Consider the following 20,770-nt stretch of genomic DNA (forward strand, 5'->3'; position numbering starts at 1 on the left):
GACAAGGCATGAAAGGCTTACCTTGGGTCTCAGGCCTTCTCCTGCAGGTCACCAACACCAAGCAACTTCACTCGAGGCTCACCGTTTCAGGTGCCATGAGTCCTGGGCAAAGGAAGCTGGGCCACTCTCTCCTCACTATGGCCTTGCAGGCCACGCAATGCCACACTGTGAAGACATCAAAGCACATGCCAACATTACAGTGGGAAGCGGGCAACTGGCTCTGGGATGGATGGGTGGGCCTGGCTCGTCTCAATGGGCAGATCAGATCACATCTGCCCTCTCACCACTCCTGCTCTGCCCTCACCCTCCAGCATGCCAGGCCACATCGGTGCCAGGTTTCCACCAGGGTCTCAGAGCTTGTCCTTGCCCTGGTTCCCTCCCTCCCTCCGTGCCCTTTCAGATCACCTTGGACCCTCGCTGCAATCAAAGCACCAGTGTCGGCCTGACCTACACATCATGGAGCTGCAATGCAGGCAAGCAGACTCTTCCCGAAAAAAGAAAAAAAAAACCCAGGGCCATCTCGGAGCACCTCAATCCTCTAACACTGTGCACTGGGGTCATTAAACAGGGCAAGCTCTACTTGCTGTCTCAAGTTCAAGCTGCTGAGGACGCAGCTCTGGCCATGCTCACTAGCCAACCCAAGCCTCCCGACTCCCATCAAATCATCTCTGACAACCAGGTCGGCAAATCTAACCCCGAAATCTGCATCCTTCTCCTGCTAGAAATGCTGAGATCCCGAGGTCAAACCGCCTAAAGTCTCCTCTGAGGACTTCACCACAGGCAATGGCAGGCACTCTGGCTCAACCAGATCTCCTTTCTCACTCTCTTTCTGCCTCCTTCTGTCTCTTTTTCTGTCTGTTTCTCTTTCTCCTGATTTCTCTCTCTGTCTCTGACCCTGTCTCTGGATTGATGCCACCCTCTGTCAGTCTGTCTTCGTGGGAGAGACTGTGTTCAAGAGCGCTGCCATTTTTGACTGCAAGCGAGAACACTGCATCAACACAAGGTAACTTATGTGGGACGCCAAGGGCTAGCCAGAGAGCCTGGCACCTCCCAAGACAAGTTCAACACACAAGGTCTCCAGTGACCAGAAATGCATGCACCCTTGCAAGCCAATTCGCTTTGGCACCCTCCACTGCCCATGAGCAGAGCTCTCAAGGCAGTCTTGATCTACAGCCTGGGACCCAGAGTGCAATTCCTACAAGGAAGGGATCCCTAGCCGGACTCCAAACAGGCCTTCCTGGAAGAATCACACCCTGCTGAAGAGCACTCCACAAAATAGGTGTCTTTCCTAGCTTTGAGATAGGCTTGAGCCAAGACGGGTGCTCCACTACCATGGGTGGAAGAAAAGCACTCTCACACCTGTCTCCTCCACCAGGAGGCCAGCAGTCTGACCTTAGTGCTCCCCGGTCAAGCTAGTCCACCAAAGGCCTCCAGCGTGCAGATTTCTACACAGGTCAGCACTCCTGTTTCAGGTGGGTGTCCCAAGCTAGCATATTTCTGAAGTGCCTACAAGAGAGTCCAAGGTCCAGGGTCCCATGTCTAGCTGTCAGTCTGGCTTGGGAGAGTGGGGATGGCTGCTTGCTTGCCAGCACGCCCCAAATATTCTCTTTTCCCCATGCCCCTGATGGCTAGCAGATTGGGGGAAAGTTCAAGTCCATGGCAAGAGAGTCTGGCTACTGCTGGAGGGGGGCAGGAGCAGCGGAGTGGTTCTCAGGCCTGTGTCTGACTCCCAGAGGACTTGGGTGAGCCAAGGTGCCGGACCTCAGTTTCGATGAGAGCGGCGGTACTGAGTTTTCACTCATTTTGTTCAGCTTTTCCAAGGAATGTTTGACTGGAAATCATCATCGATCCAAGCACGCTGGAGTGCCCTGGTACAGGGATTTTCAGGGCACTCAGGACAGGGTGGGTGTTGGGGAGTGCGAGAAATACCAAGACATGCCCCGTCTTTGTGCAGGTGGCAACGGGTCTCTGCATGGAATGGGAAGCAACTTGAGGACCTAAGTCTGCTCCAGGTGCAGACAGGCCCGGGAAGCAGGGATGGTAAGTCCTCGCAGCACCACCAAGACCCCAGGATCCTGAGCACCTGGGACAAGGCATGGGAGGCTTACTTGGGTCTCAGGCCTTCTCCTGCAGGTCACCAACACCAAGCAACTTCACTCGAGGCTCACTGTTTCAGGTGCCATGAGTCCTGGGCAAAGGAAGCTGGGCCACTCTCTCCTCACTATGGCCTTGCAGGCCACGCAATGCCACACTGTGAAGACATCAAAGCACATGCCAACATTACAGTGGGAAGCGGGCAACTGGCTCTGGGATGGATGGGTGGGCCTGGCTCGTCTCAATGGGCAGATCAGATCACATCTGCCCTCTCACCACTCCTGCTCTGCCCTCACCCTCCAGCATGCCAGGCCACATCGGTGCCAGGTTTCCACCAGGGTCTCAGAGCTTGTCCTTGCCCTGGGTCCCTCCCTCCCTCCGTGCCCTTTAAGATCACCTTGGACCCTCTCTGCAATCAAACCACCAGTGTCGGCCTGACCTACACATCATGGAGCTGCAATGCAGGCAAGCAGACTCTTGCCGAAAAAAGAAAAAAAAAAACCCAGGGCCATCTCTGAGCACCTCAATCCTCTAACACTGTGCAGTGGGGTCATTAAACAGGGCAAGCTCTACTTGCTGTCTCAAGTTCAAGCTGCTGAGGACGCAGCTCTGGCCATGCTCACTAGCCAACCCAAGCCTCCCGACTCCCATCAAATCATCTCTGACAACCAGGTGGGCAACGCTATCCCCGAAATCTGCATCTTTCTCCTGCTAGAAATGCTGAGATCCCGAGGTCAAACCGCCTAAAGTCTCCTCTGAGGACTTCACCGCAGGCAATGGCAGGCACTCTGGCTCAACCAGATCTCCTTTCTCACTCTCTTTCTGCCTCCTTCTGTCTCTTTTTTTGTCTCTTTCTCTTTCTCCTGATTTCTCTCTCTGTCTCTGACCCTGTCTCTGAATTGATGCCACCCTCTGTCAGTCTGTCTTCATGGGACAGACCGTGTTCAAGATCGCTGCCATTTTTGACTGCAAGCGAGAACACTGCATCAACACACCGTAACTTATGTGGGACGCCAAAGGCTAGCCAGAGAGCCTGGCACCTCCCAAGACAAGTTGAAACACACAAGGTCTCCAGTGACCAGAAATGCATGCACCCTTGCAAGCCAATTCGCTTTGGCACCCTCCACTGCCCATGATCAGAGCTCTCAAGGCAGTCTTGATCTACAGCCTGGGACCCAGAGTGCAATTCCTACAAGGAAGGGATCCCTAGCCGGCCTCCAAACAGGCCTTCCTGGAAGAATCACACCCTGCTGAAGACCACTCCGCAAAATAGGTGTCTTTCCTAGCTTTGAGATAGGCTTGAGCCAAGACGGGTGCTCCACTACCATGGGTGGAAGAAAAGCACTCTCACACCTGTCTCCTCCACCAGGAGGCCAGCAGTCTGACCTTAGCGCTCCCCGGTCAAGCTAGTCCACCAAAGGTCTCCAGTGTGCAGATTTCTACACAGGTCAGCACGCCTGTTACAGGTGGGTGTCCCAAGCTAGCATATTTCTAGAGTGCCTACAAGAGAGCCCAAGGTCCAGGGTCCCATGTCTAGCTGTCAGTCTGGCTTGGGAGAGTGGGGATGGCTGCTTGCTTGCCAGCACGCCCCAAATATTCTCTTTTCCCCATGCCCCTGATGGCTAGCAGAGTTCGGGAAAGATCAAGCCCATGGCAAGAGAGTCTGGCTACTGCTGGAGGGGGGCAAGAGCAGCGGAGTGGTTCTCAGGCCTGTGTCTGACTCCCAGAGGACTTGGGTGAGCCAAGGTGCCGGACCTCAGTTTCGATGAGAGCGGCGGTACTGAGTTTTCACTCATTTTGTTCAGCTTTTCCAAGGAATGTTTGACTGGAAATCATCATCGATCCAAGCACGCTGGAGTGCCCCGGTACAGGGATTTTCAGGGTACTCAGGACAGGGTGGGTGTTGGGGAGTGTGAGAAATACCAAGCCATGCCCCGTCTTTGTGCAGGTGGCAATGGGTCTCTGCATGGAAATGGGAAGCAACTTGAGGACCTAAGTCTGCTCCAGGTGCAGACAGGCCCGGGAAGCAGGGATGGTATGTCCTCGCAGCACCACCAAGACCCCAGGATCCTGAGCACCTGGGACAAGGCATGGGAGGCTTACCTTGGGTCTCAGGCCTTCTCCTGCAGGTCACCAACACCAAGCAACTTCACTCGAGGCTCACTGTTTCAGGTGCCATGAGTCCTGGGCAAAGGAAGCTGGGCCACTCTCTCCGCACTATGGCCTTGCAGGCCACGCAATGCCACACTGTGAAGACATCAAAGCACATGCCAACATTACAGTGGGAAGCGGGCAACTGGCTCTGGGATGGATGGGTGTGCCTGGCTCGTCTCAATGGGCAGATCAGATCACATCTGCCCTCTCACCACTCCTGCTCTGCCCTCACCCTCCAGCATGCCAGGCCACATCGGTGCCAGGTGTCCACCAGGGTCTCAGAGCTTGTCCTTGCCCTGGGTCCCTCCTTCCCTCCGTGCCCTTTCAGATCACCTTGGACCCTCTCTGCAATCAAACCACCAGTGTCGGCCTGACCTACACATCATGGAGCTGCAATGCAGGCAAGCAGACTCTTCCCGAAAAAAGAAAAAAAAAAAAACCCAGGGCCATCTCTTAGCACCTCAATCCTCTAACACTCTGCACTGGGGTCATTAAACAGGGCAAGCTCTACTTGCTGTCTCAAGTTCAAGCTGCTGAGGACGCAGCTCTGGCTATGCTCACTACCCAACCCAAGCCACCCGACTCCCATCAAATCATCTCTGACAACCAGGTCAGCAACGCTAACCCCGAAATCTGCATCTTTCTCCAGGTAGAAATGCTGAGATCCCGAGGTCAAACCGCCTAAAGTCTCCTCTGAGGACTTCACCACAGGCAATGGCAGGCACTCTGGCTCAACCAGATTTCCTTTCTCACTCTCTTTCTGCCTCCTTCTGTCTCTTTTTCTGTCTGTTTCTCTTTCTCCTGATTTCTCTCTCTGTCTCTGACCCTGTCTCTGGATTGATGCCACCCTCTGTCAGTCTGTCTTCATGGGACAGACCGTGTTCAAGAGCGCTGCCATTTTTGAATGCAAGCGAGAACACTGCATCAAAACACCGTAACTTATGTGGGACGCCAAGGGCTAGCCAGAGAGCCTGGCACCTCCCAAGACAAGTTGCAACACACAAGGTCTCCAGTGACCAGAAATGCATGCACCCTTTCAAGCCAAATCGCTTTGGCACCCTCCACTGCCCATGAGCAGAGCTCTCAAGGCAGTCTTGATCTACAGCCTGGGACCCAGAGTGCAATTCCTACAAGGAAGGGATCCCTAGCCAGCCTCCAAACAGGCCTTCCTGGAAGAATCACACCCTGCTGAAGACCACTCCACAAAATAGGTGTCTTTCCTAGCTTTGAGATAGGCTTGAGCCAAGACGGGTGCTCCACTACCATGGGTGGAAGAAAAGCACTCTCACACCTGTCTCCTCCACCAGGAGGCCAGCAGTCTGACCTTAGTGCTCCCCGGTCAAGCTAGTCCACCAAAGGCCTCCAGCGTGCAGATTTCTACACAGGTCAGCACGCCTGTTTCAGGTGGGTGTCCCAAGCTAGCATATTTCTAGAGTGCCTACAAGAGAGCCAAGGTCCAGGGTCCCATGTCTAGCTGTCAGTCTGGCTTGGGAGAGTGGGGATGGCTGCTTGCTTGCCAGCACGCCCCAAATATTCTCTTTTCCCCATGCCCCTGATGGCTAGCAGATTGGGGGAAAGTTCAAGTCCATGGCAAGAGAGTCTGGCTACTGCTGGAGGGGGGCAGGAGCAGCGGAGTGGTTCTCAGGCCTGTGTCTGACTCCCAGAGGACTTGGGTGAGCCAAGGTGCCGGACCTCAGTTTGGATGAGAGCGGCGGTACTGAGTTTTCACTCATTTTGTTCAGCTTTTCCAAGGAATGTTTGACTGGAAATCATCATCGATCCAAGCACGCTGGAGTGCCCTGGTACAGGGATTTTCAGGGCACTCAGGACAGGGTGGGTGTTGGGGAGTGCGAGAAATACCAAGACATGCCCCGTCTTTGTGCAGGTGGCAACGGGTCTCTGCATGGAAATGGGAAGCAACTTGAGGACCTAAGTCTGCTCCAGGTGCGGCAGGCCCGGGAAGCAGGGATGGTGAGTCCTCGCAGCACCACCAAGACCCCAGGATCCTGAGCACCTGGGACAAGGCATGAAAGGCTTACCTTGGGTCTCAGGCCTTCTCCTGCAGGTCACCAACACCAAGCAACTTCACTCGAGGCTCACCGTTTCAGGTGCCATGAGTCCTGGGCAAAGGAAGCTGGGCCACTCTCTCCTCACTATGGCCTTGCAGGCCACGCAATGCCACACTGTGAAGACATCAAAGCACATGCCAACATTACAGTGGGAAGCGGGCAACTGGCTCTGGGATGGATGGGTGGGCCTGGCTCGTCTCAATGGGCAGATCAGATCACATCTGCCCTCTCACCACTCCTGCTCTGCCCTCACCCTCCAGCATGCCAGGCCACATCGGTGCCAGGTTTCCACCAGGGTCTCAGAGCTTGTCCTTGCCCTGGTTCCCTCCCTCCCTCCGTGCCCTTTCAGATCACCTTGGACCCTCGCTGCAATCAAAGCACCAGTGTCGGCCTGACCTACACATCATGGAGCTGCAATGCAGGCAAGCAGACTCTTCCCGAAAAAAGAAAAAAAAAAACCCAGGGCCATCTCGGAGCACCTCAATCCTCTAACACTGTGCACTGGGGTCATTAAACAGGGCAAGCTCTACTTGCTGTCTCAAGTTCAAGCTGCTGAGGACGCAGCTCTGGCCATGCTCACTAGCCAACCCAAGCCTCCCGACTCCCATCAAATCATCTCTGACAACCAGGTCGGCAAATCTAACCCCGAAATCTGCATCCTTCTCCTGCTAGAAATGCTGAGATCCCGAGGTCAAACCGCCTAAAGTCTCCTCTGAGGACTTCACCACAGGCAATGGCAGGCACTCTGGCTCAACCAGATCTCCTTTCTCACTCTCTTTCTGCCTCCTTCTGTCTCTTTTTCTGTCTGTTTCTCTTTCTCCTGATTTCTCTCTCTGTCTCTGACCCTGTCTCTGGATTGATGCCACCCTCTGTCAGTCTGTCTTCGTGGGAGAGACTGTGTTCAAGAGCGCTGCCATTTTTGACTGCAAGCGAGAACACTGCATCAACACAAGGTAACTTATGTGGGACGCCAAGGGCTAGCCAGAGAGCCTGGCACCTCCCAAGACAAGTTCAACACACAAGGTCTCCAGTGACCAGAAATGCATGCACCCTTGCAAGCCAATTCGCTTTGGCACCCTCCACTGCCCATGAGCAGAGCTCTCAAGGCAGTCTTGATCTACAGCCTGGGACCCAGAGTGCAATTCCTACAAGGAAGGGATCCCTAGCCGGACTCCAAACAGGCCTTCCTGGAAGAATCACACCCTGCTGAAGAGCACTCCACAAAATAGGTGTCTTTCCTAGCTTTGAGATAGGCTTGAGCCAAGACGGGTGCTCCACTACCATGGGTGGAAGAAAAGCACTCTCACACCTGTCTCCTCCACCAGGAGGCCAGCAGTCTGACCTTAGTGCTCCCCGGTCAAGCTAGTCCACCAAAGGCCTCCAGCGTGCAGATTTCTACACAGGTCAGCACTCCTGTTTCAGGTGGGTGTCCCAAGCTAGCATATTTCTGAAGTGCCTACAAGAGAGTCCAAGGTCCAGGGTCCCATGTCTAGCTGTCAGTCTGGCTTGGGAGAGTGGGGATGGCTGCTTGCTTGCCAGCACGCCCCAAATATTCTCTTTTCCCCATGCCCCTGATGGCTAGCAGATTGGGGGAAAGTTCAAGTCCATGGCAAGAGAGTCTGGCTACTGCTGGAGGGGGGCAGGAGCAGCGGAGTGGTTCTCAGGCCTGTGTCTGACTCCCAGAGGACTTGGGTGAGCCAAGGTGCCGGACCTCAGTTTCGATGAGAGCGGCGGTACTGAGTTTTCACTCATTTTGTTCAGCTTTTCCAAGGAATGTTTGACTGGAAATCATCATCGATCCAAGCACGCTGGAGTGCCCTGGTACAGGGATTTTCAGGGCACTCAGGACAGGGTGGGTGTTGGGGAGTGCGAGAAATACCAAGACATGCCCCGTCTTTGTGCAGGTGGCAACGGGTCTCTGCATGGAATGGGAAGCAACTTGAGGACCTAAGTCTGCTCCAGGTGCAGACAGGCCCGGGAAGCAGGGATGGTAAGTCCTCGCAGCACCACCAAGACCCCAGGATCCTGAGCACCTGGGACAAGGCATGGGAGGCTTACTTGGGTCTCAGGCCTTCTCCTGCAGGTCACCAACACCAAGCAACTTCACTCGAGGCTCACTGTTTCAGGTGCCATGAGTCCTGGGCAAAGGAAGCTGGGCCACTCTCTCCTCACTATGGCCTTGCAGGCCACGCAATGCCACACTGTGAAGACATCAAAGCACATGCCAACATTACAGTGGGAAGCGGGCAACTGGCTCTGGGATGGATGGGTGGGCCTGGCTCGTCTCAATGGGCAGATCAGATCACATCTGCCCTCTCACCACTCCTGCTCTGCCCTCACCCTCCAGCATGCCAGGCCACATCGGTGCCAGGTTTCCACCAGGGTCTCAGAGCTTGTCCTTGCCCTGGGTCCCTCCCTCCCTCCGTGCCCTTTAAGATCACCTTGGACCCTCTCTGCAATCAAACCACCAGTGTCGGCCTGACCTACACATCATGGAGCTGCAATGCAGGCAAGCAGACTCTTGCCGAAAAAAGAAAAAAAAAAACCCAGGGCCATCTCTGAGCACCTCAATCCTCTAACACTGTGCAGTGGGGTCATTAAACAGGGCAAGCTCTACTTGCTGTCTCAAGTTCAAGCTGCTGAGGAAGCAGCTCTGGCCATGCTCACTAGCCAACCCAAGCCTCCCGACTCCCATCAAATCATCTCTGACAACCAGGTCGGCAACTCTAACCCCGAAATGTGCATCCTTCTCCTGCAAGAAATGCTGAGATCCCGAGGTCAAACCGCCTAAAGTCTCCTCTGAGGACTTCACCACAGGCAATGGCAGGCACTCTGGCTCAACCAGATCTCCTTTCTCACTCTCTTTCTGCCTCCTTCTGTCTCTTTTTTTGTCTCTTTCTCTTTCTCCTGATTTCTCTCTCTGTCTCTGCCCCTGTCTCTGGATTGATGCCACCCTCTGTCAGTCTGTCTTCATGGGACAGACCGTGTTCAAGAGCTCTGCCATTTTTGAATGCAAGCGAGAACACTGCATCAACACACCGTAACTTATGTGGGACGCCAAGGGCTAGCCAGAGAGCCTGGCACCTCCCAAGACAAGTTGCAACACACAAGGTCTCCAGTGACCAGAAATGCATGCACCCTTGCAAGCCAATTCGCTTTGGCACCCTCCACTGCCCATGAGCAGAGCTCTCAAGGCAGTCTTGATCTACAGCCTGGGACCCAGAGTGCAATTCCTACAAGGAAGGGATCCCTAGCCGGACTCCAAACAGGCCTTCCTGGAAGAATCACACCCTGCTGAAGACCACTCCGCAAAATAGGTGTCTTTCCTAGCTTTGAGATAGGCTTGAGCCAAGACGGGTGCTCCACTACCATGGGTGGAAGAAAAGCACTCTCACACCTGTCTCCTCCACCAGGAGGCCAGCAGTCTGACCTTAGCGCTCCCCGGTCAAGCTAGTCCACCAAAGGTCTCCAGTGTGCAGATTTCTACACAGGTCAGCACGCCTGTTTCAGGTGGGTGTCCCAAGCTAGCATATTTCTAGAGTGCCTACAAGAGAGCCAAGGTCCAGGGTCCCATGTCTAGCTGTCAGTCTGGCTTGGGAGAGTGGGGATGGCTGCTGGCTTGCCAGCCCGCCCCAAATATTCTCTTTTCCCCATGCCCCTGATGGCTAGGAGAGTGGGGGAAAGATCAAGCCCATGGCAAGAGAGTCTGGCTACTGCTGGAGGGGGGCAGGAGCAGCGGAGTGGTTCTCAGGCCTGTGTCTGACTCCCAGAGGACTTGGGTGAGCCAAGGTGCCGGACCTCAGTTTCGATGAGAGCGGCGGTACTGAGTTTTCACTCATTTTGTTCAGCTTTTCCAAGGAATGTTTGACTGGAAATCATCATCGATCCAAGCACGCTGGAGTGCCCTGGTACAGGGATTTTCAGGGCACTCAGGACAGGGTGGGTGTTGGGGAGTGCGAGAAATACCAAGACATGCCCTGTCTTTGTGCAGGTGGCAAGGGGTCTCTGCATGGAAATGGGAAGCAACTTGAGGACCTAAGTCTGCTCCAGGTGCGGACAGGCCCTGGAAGCAGGGATGGCAAGTCCTCGCAGCACCACCAAGACCCAAGGATCCTGAGCACCTGGGACAAGGCATGGGAGGCTTACCTTGGGCCTCAGGCCTTCTCCTGCAGGTCACCAACACCAAGCAACTTCACTCGAGGCTCACTGTTTCAGGTGCCATGAGTCCTGGGCAAAGGAAGCTGGGCCACTCTCTCCGCACTATGGCCTTGCAGGCCACGCAATGCCACACTGTGAAGACATCAAAGCACATGCCAACGTTACAGTGGGAAGCGGGCAACTGGCTCTGGGATGGATGGGTGGGCCTGGCTCGTCTCAATGGGCAGATCAGATCACATCTGCCCTCTCACCACTCCTGCTCTGCCCTCACCCTCCAGCATGCCAGGCCACATCGGTGCCAGGTTTCCACCAGGGTCTCAGAGCTTGTCCTTGCCCTGGTTCCCTCCTTCCCTCCGTGCCCTTTCAGATCACCTTGGACCCTGTCTGCAATCAAACCACCAGTGTCGGCCTGACCTACACAACATGGAGCTGCAATGCAGGCAAGCAGACTCTTGCCGAAAAAAGAAAAAAAAACCCAGGGCCATCTCTGAGCACCTCAATCCTCTAACACTGTGCACTGGGGTCATTAAACAGGGCAAGCTCTACTTGCTGTCTCACTTCAAGCTGCTGAGGACGCAGCTCTGGCCATGCTCACTAGCCAAGCCAAGCCTCCCGACTCCCATCAAATCATCTCTGACAACCAGGTGGGCAACGCAAACCCCGAAATCTGCGTCCTTCTCCTGCAAGAAATGCTGAGATCCCGAGGTCAAACCGCCTAAAGTCTCCTCTGAGGACTTCACCACAGGCAATGGCAGGCACTCTGGCTCAACCAGATCTCCTTTCTCACTCTCTTTCTGCCTCCTTCTGTCTCTTTTTTTGTCTCTTTCTCTTTCTCCTGATTTCTCTCTCTGTCTCTGCCCCTGTCTCTGGATTGATGCCACCCTCTGTCAGTCTGTCTTCATGGGACAGACCGTGTTCAAGAGCTCTGCCATTTTTGAATGCAAGCGAGAACACTGCATCAACACACCGTAACTTATGTGGGACGCCAAGGGCTAGCCAGAGAGCCTGGCACCTCCCAAGACAAGTTGCAACACACAAGGTCTCCAGTGACCAGAAATGCATGCACCCTTGCAAGCCAATTCGCTTTGGCACCCTCCACTGCCCATGAGCAGAGCTCTCAAGGCAGTCTTGATCTACAGCCTGGGACCCAGAGTGCAATTCCTACAAGGAAGGGATCCCTAGCCGGACTCCAAACAGGCCTTCCTGGAAGAATCACACCCTGCTGAAGACCACTCCGCAAAATAGGTGTCTTTCCTAGCTTTGAGATAGGCTTGAGCCAAGACGGGTGCTCCACTACCATGGGTGGAAGAAAAGCACTCTCACACCTGTCTCCTCCACCAGGAGGCCAGCAGTCTGACCTTAGCGCTCCCCGGTCAAGCTAGTCCACCAAAGGTCTCCAGTGTGCAGATTTCTACACAGGTCAGCACGCCTGTTTCAGGTGGGTGTCCCAAGCTAGCATATTTCTAGAGTGCCTACAAGAGAGCCAAGGTCCAGGGTCCCATGTCTAGCTGTCAGTCTGGCTTGGGAGAGTGGGGATGGCTGCTGGCTTGCCAGCCCGCCCCAAATATTCTCTTTTCCCCATGCCCCTGATGGCTAGGAGAGTGGGGGAAAGATCAAGCCCATGGCAAGAGAGTCTGGCTACTGCTGGAGGGGGGCAGGAGCAGCGGAGTGGTTCTCAGGCCTGTGTCTGACTCCCAGAGGACTTGGGTGAGCCAAGGTGCCGGACCTCAGTTTCGATGAGAGCGGCGGTACTGAGTTTTCACTCATTTTGTTCAGCTTTTCCAAGGAATGTTTGACTGGAAATCATCATCGATCCAAGCACGCTGGAGTGCCCTGGTACAGGGATTTTCAGGGCACTCAGGACAGGGTGGGTGTTGGGGAGTGCGAGAAATACCAAGACATGCCCTGTCTTTGTGCAGGTGGCAAGGGGTCTCTGCATGGAAATGGGAAGCAACTTGAGGACCTAAGTCTGCTCCAGGTGCGGACAGGCCCTGGAAGCAGGGATGGCAAGTCCTCGCAGCACCACCAAGACCCAAGGATCCTGAGCACCTGGGACAAGGCATGGGAGGCTTACCTTGGGCCTCAGGCCTTCTCCTGCAGGTCACCAACACCAAGCAACTTCACTCGAGGCTCACTGTTTCAGGTGCCATGAGTCCTGGGCAAAGGAAGCTGGGCCACTCTCTCCGCACTATGGCCTTGCAGGCCACGCAATGCCACACTGTGAAGACATCAAAGCACATGCCAACGTTACAGTGGGAAGCGGGCAACTGGCTCTGGGATGGATGGGTGGGCCTGGCTCGTCTCAATGGGCAGATCAGATCACATCTGCCCTCTCACCACTCCTGCTCTGCCCTCACCCTCCAGCATGCCAGGCCACATCGGTGCCAGGTTTCCACCAGGGTCTCAGAGCTTGTCCTTGCCCTGGTTCCCTCCTTCCCTCCGTGCCCTTTCAGATCACCTTGGACCCTGTCTGCAATCAAACCACCAGTGTCGGCCTGACCTACACAACATGGAGCTGCAATGCAGGCAAGCAGACTCTTGCCGAAAAAAGAAAAAAAAACCCAGGGCCATCTCTGAGCACCTCAATCCTCTAACACTGTGCACTGGGGTCATTAAACAGGGCAAGCTCTACTTGCTGTCTCACTTCAAGCTGCTGAGGACGCAGCTCTGGCCATGCTCACTAGCCAAGCCAAGCCTCCCGACTCCCATCAAATCATCTCTGACAACCAGGTGGGCAACGCAAACCCCGAAATCTGCGTCCTTCTCCTGCAAGAAATGCTGAGATCCCGAGGTCAAACCGCCTAAAGTCTCCTCTGAGGACTTCACCACAGGCAATGGCAGGCACTCTGGCTCAACCAGATCTCCTTTCTCACTCTCTTTCTGCCTCCTTCTGTCTCTTTTTTTGTCTCTTTCTCTTTCTCCTGATTTCTCTCTCTGTCTCTGCCCCTGTCTCTGGATAGATGCCACCCTCTGTCAGTCTGTCTTCATGGGACAGACCTTGTTCAAGAGCGCTGCCATTTTTGACTGCAAGCAAGAACACTGCATCAACACACCGTAACTTATGTGGGACGCCAAGGGCTAGCCAGAGAGCCTGGCACCTCCCAAGACAAGTTGCAACACACAAGGTCTCCAGTGACCAGAAATGCATGCACCCTTGCAAGGTAATTCGCTTTGGCACCCTCCACTGCCCATGAGCAGAGCTCTCAAGGCAGTCTTGATCTACAGCCTGGGACCCAGAGTGCAATTCCTACAAGGAAGGGATCCCTAGCCGGTCTCCAAACAGGCCTTCCTGGAAGAATCACACCCTGCTGAAGACCACTCCGCAAAATAGGTGTCTTTCCTAGCTTTGAGATAGGCTTGTGCCAAGTCGGGTGCTCCACTACCATGGTGGAAGAAAAGCACTCTCACACCTGTCTCCTCCACCAGGAGGCCAGCAGTCTGACCTTAGCGCACCCCGGTCAAGCTAGTCCACCAAAGGCCTCCAGCGTGCAGATATCTACACAGGTCAGCGCGCCTGTTTCAGGTGGGTGTCCCAAGCTAGCATATTTCTAGAGTGCCTACAAGAGAGCCCAAGGTCCAGGGTCCCATGTCTAGCTGTCAGTCTGGCTTGGGAGAGTGGGGATGGCTGCTTGCTTGCCAGCACGCCCCAAATATTCTCTTTTCCCCATGCCCCTGATGGCTAGCAGAGTGGGGGAAAGATCAAGCCCATGGCAAGAGAGTCTGGCTACTGCTGGAGGGGGGCAGGAGCAGCGGAGTGGTTCTCAGGCCTGTGTCTGACTCCCAGAGGACTTGGGTGAGCCAAGGTGCCGGACCTCAGTTTTGATGAGAGCGGCGGTACTGAGTTTTCACTCATTTTGTTCAGCTTTTCCAAGGAATGTTTGACTGGAAATCATCATCGATCCAAGCACGCTGGAGTGCCCCGGGACAGGGATTTTCAGGGCACTCAGGACAGGGTGGGTGTTGGGGAGTGCGAGAAATACCAAGACATGCCCTGTCTTTGTGCAGGTGGCAAGGGGTCTCTGCATGGAAATGGGAAGCAACTTGAGGACCTAAGTCTGCTCCAGGTGCGGACAGGCCCTGGAAGCAAGGATGGCAAGTCCTCGCAGCACCACCAAGACCCTAGGATCCTGAGCACCTGGGACAAGGCATGGGAGGCTTACCTTGGGCCTCAGGCCTTCTCCTGCAGGTCACCAACACCAAGCAACTTCACTCGAGGCTCACTGTTTCAGGTGCCATGAGTCCTGGGCAAAGGAAGCTGGGCCACTCTCTCCCCAATATGGCCTTGCAGGCCACGCAATGCCACACTGTGAAGACATCAAGCACATGCCAACATTACAGTGGGAAGCGGGCAACTGGCTCTGGGATGGATGGGTGGGCCTGGCTCGTCTCAATGGGCAGATCAGATCACATCTGCCCTCTCACCACTCCTGCTCTGCCCTCACCCTCCAGCATGCCAGGCCACATCGGTGCCAGGTTTCCACCAGGGTCTCAGAGCTTGTCCTTGCCCTGGTTCCCTCCCTCCCTCCGTGCCCTTTCAGATCACCTTGGACCCTCTCTGCAATCAAACCACCAGTGTCGGCCTGACCTACACATAATGGAGCTGCAATGCACGCAAGCAGACTCTTCCCGAAAAAAGAAAAAAAAAACCCAGGGCCATCTCTGAGCACCTCAATCCTCTAACACTGTGCAGTGGGGTCATTAAACAGGGCAAGCTCTACTTGCTGTCTCACTTCAAGCTGCTGAGGACGCAGCTCTGGCCATGCTCACTAGCCAAGCCAAGCCTCTCAACTCCCATCAAATCATCTCTGACAACCAGGTGGGCAACGCTAACCCCGAAATCTGCATCCTTCTCCTGCAAGAAATGCTGAGATCCCGAGGTCAAACCGCCTAAAGTCTCCTCTGAGGACTTCACCACAGGCAATGGCAGGCACTCTGGCTCAACCAGATCTCCTTTCTCACTCTCTTTCTGCCTCCTTCTGTCTCTTTTTTTGTCTCTTTCTCTTTCTCCTGATTTCTCTCTGTCTCTGCCCCTGTCTCTGGATTGATGCCACCCTCTGTCAGTCTGTCTTCATGGGACAAACCGTGTTCAAGAGCGCTGCCATTTTTGACTGCAAGGGAGAACACTGCATCAACACACCGTAACTTATGTGGGACGCCAAGGGCTAGCCAGAGAGCCTGGCACCTCCCAAGACAAGTTGCAACACACAAGGTCTCCAGTGACCAGAAATGCATGCACCCTTGCAAGCCAATTCGCTTTGGCACCCTCCACTGCCCATGAGCAGAGCTCTCAAGGCAGTCTTGATCTACAGCCTGGGACCCAGAGTGCAATTCCTACAAGGAAGGGATCCCTAGCCGGTCTCCAAACAGGCCTTCCTGGAAGAATCACACCCTGCTGAAGACCACTCCGCAAAATAGGTGTCTTTCCTAGCTTTGAGATAGGCTTGTGCCAAGTCGGGTGCTCCACTACCATGGGTGGAAGAAAAGCACTCTCACACCTGTCTCCTCCACCAGGAGGCCAGCAGTCTGACCTTAGCGCTCCCCGGTCAAGCTAGTCCACCAAAGGACTCCAGCGTGCAGATATCTACACAGGTCAGCGCGCCTGTTTCAGGTGGGTGTCCCAAGCTAGCATATTTCTAGAGTGCCTACAAGAGAGCCCAAGGTCCAGGGTCCCATGTCTAGCTGTCAGTGTGGCTTGGGAGAGTGGGGATGGCTGCTTGCTTGCCAGCACGCCCCAAATATTCTCTTTTCCCCATGCCCCTGATGGCTAGCAGAGTGGGGGAAAGATCAAGCCCATGGCAAGAGAGTCTGGCTACTGCTGGAGGGGGGCAGGAGCAGCGGAGTGGTTCTCAGGCCTGTGTCTAACTCCCAGAGGACTTGGGTGAGCCAAGGTGCCGGACCTCAGTTTCGATGAGAGCGGCGGTACTGAGTTTTCACTCATTTTGTTCAGCTTTTCCAAGGAATGTTTGACTGGAAATCATCATCGATCCAAGCACTCTGGAGTGCCCTGGTACAGGGATTTTCAGGGCACTCAGGACAGGGTGGGTGTTGGGGAGTGCGAGAAATACCAAGACATGCCCTGTCTTTGTGCAGGTGGCAACGGGTCTCTGCATGGAAATGGGAAGCAACTTGAGGACCTAAGTCTGCTCCAGGTGCGGACAGGCCCAGGAAGCAGGGATGGTAAGTCCTCGCAGCACCACCAAGACCCCAGGATCCTGAGCACCTGGGACAATGCATGGGAGGCTTACCTTGGGCCTCAGGCCTTCTCCTGCAGGTCACCAACACCAAGCAACTTCACTCGAGGCTCACTGTTTCAGGTGCCATGAGTCCTGGGCAAAGGAAGCTGGGCCACTCTCTCCCCAATATGGCCTTGCAGGCCACGCAATGCCACACTGTGAAGACATCAAAGCACATGCCAACATTACAGTGGGAAGTGGGCAACTGGCTCTGGGATGGATGGGTGGGCCTGGCTCGTCTCAATGGGCAGATCAGATCACATCTGCCCTCTCACCACTCCTGCTCTGCCCTCACCCTCCAGCATGCCAGGCCACATCGGTGCCAGGTTTCCACCAGGGTCTCAGAGCTTGTCCTTGCCCTGGGTCCCTCCCTCCCTCCGTGCCCTTTCAGATCACCTTGGACCCTCTCTGCAATCAAACCACCAGTGTCGGCCTGACCTACACATCATGGAGCTGCAATGCACGCAAGCAGACTCTTCCCGAAAAAAGAAAAAAAAAAAACCCAGGGCCATCTCTGAGCACCTCAATCCTCTAACACTGTGCAGTGGGGTCATTAAACAGGGCAAGCTCTACTTGCTGTCTCACTTCAAGCTGCTGAGGACGCAGCTCTGGCCATGCTCACTAGCCAAGCCAAGCCTCTCGACTCCCATCAAATCATCTCTGACAACCAGGTGGGCAACGCTAACCCCGAAATCTGCATCTTTCTCCTGCAAGAAATGCTGAGATCCCGAGGTCAAACCGCCTAAAGTCTCCTCTGAGGACTTCACCACAGGCAATGGCAGGCACTCTGGCTCAACCAGATCTCCTTTCTCACTCTCTTTCTGCCTCCTTCTGTCTCATTTTTTGTCTCTTTCTCTTTCTCCTGATTTCTCTCTCTGTCTCTGACCCTGTCTCTGGATTGATGCCACCCTCTGTCAGTCTGTCTTCATGGGACAGACCGTGTTCAAGAGCGCTGCCATTTTTGACTGCAAGCGAGAACACTGCATCAACACACCGTAACTTATGTGGGACGCCAAGGGCTAGCCAGAGAGCCTGGCACCTCCCAAGACAAGTTGCAACACACAAGGTCTCCAGTGACCAGAAATGCATGCACCCTTGCAAGCCAATTCGCTTTGGCACCCTCCACTGCCCATGAGCAGAGCTCTCAAGGCAGTCTTGATCTACAGCCTGGGACCCAGAGTGCAATTCCTACAAGGAAGGGATCCCTAGCCGGTCTCCAAACAGGCCTTCCTGGAAGAATCACACCCTGCTGAAGACCACTCCACAAAATAGGTGTCTTTCCTAGCTTTGAGATAGGCTTGAGCCAAGACGGGTGCTCCACTACCAGGGGTGGAAGAAAAGCACTCTCACACCTGTCTCCTCCACCAGGAGGCCAGCAGTCTGACCTTAGCGCTCCCCGGTCAAGCTAGTCCACCAAAGGCCTCCAGCGTGCAGATTTCTACACAGGTCAGTACGCCTGTTTCAGGTGGGTGTCCTAAGCTAGCATATTTGTAGAGTGCCTACAAGAGAGCCCAAGGTCCAGGGTCCCATGTCTAGCTGTCAGTCTGGCTTGGGAGAGTGGGGATGGCTGCTTGCTTGCCAGCACGCCCCAAATATTCTCTTTTCCCCATGCCCCTGATGGCTAGCAGAGTGGGGGAAAGATCAAGCCCATGGCAAGAGAGTCTGGCTACTGCTGGAGGGGGGCAGGAGCAGCGGAGTGGTTCTCAGGCCTGTGTCTGACTCCCAGAGGACTTGGGTGAGCCAAGGTGCCGGACCTCAGTTTTGATGAGAGCGGCGGTACTGAGTTTTCACTCATTTTGTTCAGCTTTTCCAAGGAATCCTTGACTGAAAATCGTCATCGATCCAAGCACGCTGGAGTTCCCTGGTACAGGGATTTTCAGGGCACTCAGGACAGGGTGGGTGTTGGGGAGTGCGAGAAATACCAAGACATGCCCTGTCTTTGTGCAGGTGGCAACGGGTCTCTGCATGGAAATGGGAAGCAACTTGAGGACCTAAGTCTGCTCCAGGTGCGGACAGGCCCGGGAAGCAGGGATGGTAAGTCCTCGCAGCACCACCAAGACCCCAGGATCCTGAGCACCTGGGACAATGCATGGGAGGCTTACCTTGGGCCTCAGGCCTTCTCCTGCAGGTCACCAACACCAAGCAACTTCACTCGAGGCTCACTGTTTCAGGTGCCATGAGTCCTGGGCAAAGGAAGCTGGGCCACTCTCTCCCCAATATGGCCTTGCAGGCCACGCAATGCCACACTGTGAAGACATCAAGCACATGCCAACATTACAGTGGGAAGCAGGCAACTGGCTCTGGGATGGATGGGTGGGCCTGGCTCGTCTCAATGGGCAGATCAGATCACATCTGCCCTCTCACCACTCCTGCTCTGCCCTCACCCTCCAGCATGCCAGGCCACATCGGTGCCAGGTTTCCACCAGGGTCTCAGAGCTTGTCCTTGCCCTGGTTCCCTCCCTCCCTCCGTGCCCTTTCAGATCACCTTGGACCCTCTCTGCAATCAAACCACCAGTGTCGGCCTGACCTACACATCATGGAGCTGCAATGCACGCAAGCAGACTCTTCCCGAAAAAAGAAAAAAAAAACCCAGGGCCATCTCTGAGCACCTCAATCCTCTAACACTGTGCAGTGGGGTCATTAAACAGGGCAAGCTCTACTTGCTGTCTCACTTCAAGCTGCTGAGGACGCAGCTCTGGCCATGCTCACTAGCCAAGCCAAGCCTCTCGTCTCCCATCAAATCATCTCTGACAACCAGGTGGGCAACGCTAACCCCGAAATCTGCATCCTTCTCCTGCAAGAAATGCTGAGATCCCGAGGTCAAACCGCCTAAAGTCTCCTCTGAGGACTTCACCACAGGCAATGGCAGGCACTCTGGCTCAACCAGATCTCCTTTCTCACTCTCTTTCTGCCTCCTTCTGTCTCTTTTTTTGTCTCTTTCTCTTTCTCCTGATTTCTCTCTCTGTCTCTGCCCCTGTCTCTGGATTGATGCCACCCTCTGTCAGTCTGTCTTCATGGGACAGACCGTGTTCAAGAGCGCTGCCATTTTTGACTGCAAGCGAGAACACTGCATCAACACACCGTAACTTATGTGGGACGCCAAGGGCTAGCCAGAGAGCCTGGCACCTCCCAAGACAAGTTGCAACACACAAGGTCTCCAGTGACCAGAAATGCATGCACCCTTGCAAGCCAATTCGCTTTGGCACCCTCCACTGCCCATGAGCAGAGCTCTCAAGGCAGTCTTGATCTACAGCCTGGGACCCAGAGTGCAATTCCTACAAGGAAGGGATCCCTAGCCGGTCTCCAAACAGGCCTTCCTGGAAGAATCACACCCTGCTGAAGACCACTCCACAAAATAGGTGTCTTTCCTAGCTTTGAGATAGGCTTGAGCCAAGACGGGTGCTCCACTACCAGGGGTGGAAGAAAAGCACTCTCACACCTGTCTCCTCCACCAGGAGGCCAGCAGTCTGACCTTAGTGCTCCCCGGTCAAGCTAGTCCACCAAAGGCCTCCAGCGTGCAGATTTCTACACAGGTCAGTACGCCTGTTTCAGGTGGGTGTCCTAAGCTAGCATATTTCTAGAGTGCCTACAAGAGAGCCCAAGGTCCAGGGTCCCATGTCTAGCTGTCAGTCTGGCTTGGGAGAGTGGGGATGGCTGCTTGCTTGCCAGCACGCCCCAAATATTCTCTTTTCCCCATGCCCCTGATGGCTAGCAGAGTGGGGGAAAGATCAAGCCCATGGCAAGAGAGTCTGGCTACTGCTGGAGGGGCCAGGAGCAGCGGAGTGGTTCTCAGGCCTGTGTCTGACTCCCAGAGGACTTGGGTGAGCCAAGGTGCCGGACCTCAGTTTTGATGAGAGCGGCGGTACTGAGTTTTCACTCATTTTGTTCAGCTTTTCCAAGGAATCCTTGACTGAAAATCGTCATCGATCCAAGCACGCTGGAGTTCCCTGGTACAGGGATTTTCAGGGCACTCAGGACAGGGTGGGTGTTGGGGAGTGCGAGAAATACCAAGACATGCCCTGTCTTTGTGCAGGTGGCAACGGGTCTCTGCATGGAAATGGG

At 54.7% G+C, this 20,770-nt stretch overlaps 1 long non-coding RNA gene and 10 other non-coding genes across 11 annotated transcripts; all 11 read right to left on the minus strand.

Annotated features, from left to right (window-relative positions):
• Positions 1 to 25: 25 nt before the first annotated feature.
• Positions 26 to 4,326, minus strand: LOC143272047 (uncharacterized). The gene is made up of 3 exons (XR_013049431.1): positions 4,198 to 4,326; positions 2,109 to 2,251; positions 26 to 165 (listed from the first exon to the last, which is right to left on the minus strand). It is a non-coding gene; the product is annotated as an uncharacterized LOC143272047 (long non-coding RNA).
• Positions 1,758 to 1,851, minus strand: LOC143271513 (small nucleolar RNA SNORD116). The gene has a single exon (XR_013048735.1). It is a non-coding gene; the product is annotated as a small nucleolar RNA SNORD116 (small nucleolar RNA).
• On the minus strand, positions 3,846 to 3,939 carry LOC143271514 (small nucleolar RNA SNORD116). The gene has a single exon (XR_013048736.1). It is a non-coding gene; the product is annotated as a small nucleolar RNA SNORD116 (small nucleolar RNA).
• Positions 4,327 to 5,936: 1,610 nt separating the features above from the next.
• Positions 5,937 to 6,030, minus strand: LOC143271532 (small nucleolar RNA SNORD116). The gene has a single exon (XR_013048754.1). It is a non-coding gene; the product is annotated as a small nucleolar RNA SNORD116 (small nucleolar RNA).
• A 1,994-nt stretch (positions 6,031 to 8,024) lies between these two features.
• Positions 8,025 to 8,118, minus strand: LOC143271515 (small nucleolar RNA SNORD116). The gene has a single exon (XR_013048737.1). It is a non-coding gene; the product is annotated as a small nucleolar RNA SNORD116 (small nucleolar RNA).
• Positions 8,119 to 10,111: 1,993 nt separating this feature from the next.
• Positions 10,112 to 10,205, minus strand: LOC143271516 (small nucleolar RNA SNORD116). The gene has a single exon (XR_013048738.1). It is a non-coding gene; the product is annotated as a small nucleolar RNA SNORD116 (small nucleolar RNA).
• Positions 10,206 to 12,197: 1,992 nt separating this feature from the next.
• Positions 12,198 to 12,291, minus strand: LOC143271517 (small nucleolar RNA SNORD116). Its single transcript, XR_013048739.1, has one exon. It is a non-coding gene; the product is annotated as a small nucleolar RNA SNORD116 (small nucleolar RNA).
• Positions 12,292 to 14,283: 1,992 nt separating this feature from the next.
• On the minus strand, positions 14,284 to 14,377 carry LOC143271522 (small nucleolar RNA SNORD116). The gene has a single exon (XR_013048744.1). It is a non-coding gene; the product is annotated as a small nucleolar RNA SNORD116 (small nucleolar RNA).
• A 1,991-nt stretch (positions 14,378 to 16,368) lies between these two features.
• LOC143271518 (small nucleolar RNA SNORD116) lies at positions 16,369 to 16,462 on the minus strand. The gene has a single exon (XR_013048740.1). It is a non-coding gene; the product is annotated as a small nucleolar RNA SNORD116 (small nucleolar RNA).
• Positions 16,463 to 18,458: 1,996 nt separating this feature from the next.
• Positions 18,459 to 18,552, minus strand: LOC143271575 (small nucleolar RNA SNORD116). The gene has a single exon (XR_013048796.1). It is a non-coding gene; the product is annotated as a small nucleolar RNA SNORD116 (small nucleolar RNA).
• A 1,992-nt stretch (positions 18,553 to 20,544) lies between these two features.
• On the minus strand, positions 20,545 to 20,638 carry LOC143271576 (small nucleolar RNA SNORD116). Its single transcript, XR_013048797.1, has one exon. It is a non-coding gene; the product is annotated as a small nucleolar RNA SNORD116 (small nucleolar RNA).
• Positions 20,639 to 20,770: the final 132 nt, after the last annotated feature.

Source organism: Peromyscus maniculatus, chromosome 1 (genome assembly GCF_049852395.1).
Source record: "Peromyscus maniculatus bairdii isolate BWxNUB_F1_BW_parent chromosome 1, HU_Pman_BW_mat_3.1, whole genome shotgun sequence".
Classification (NCBI taxonomy): domain Eukaryota; kingdom Metazoa; phylum Chordata; class Mammalia; order Rodentia; family Cricetidae; genus Peromyscus; species Peromyscus maniculatus.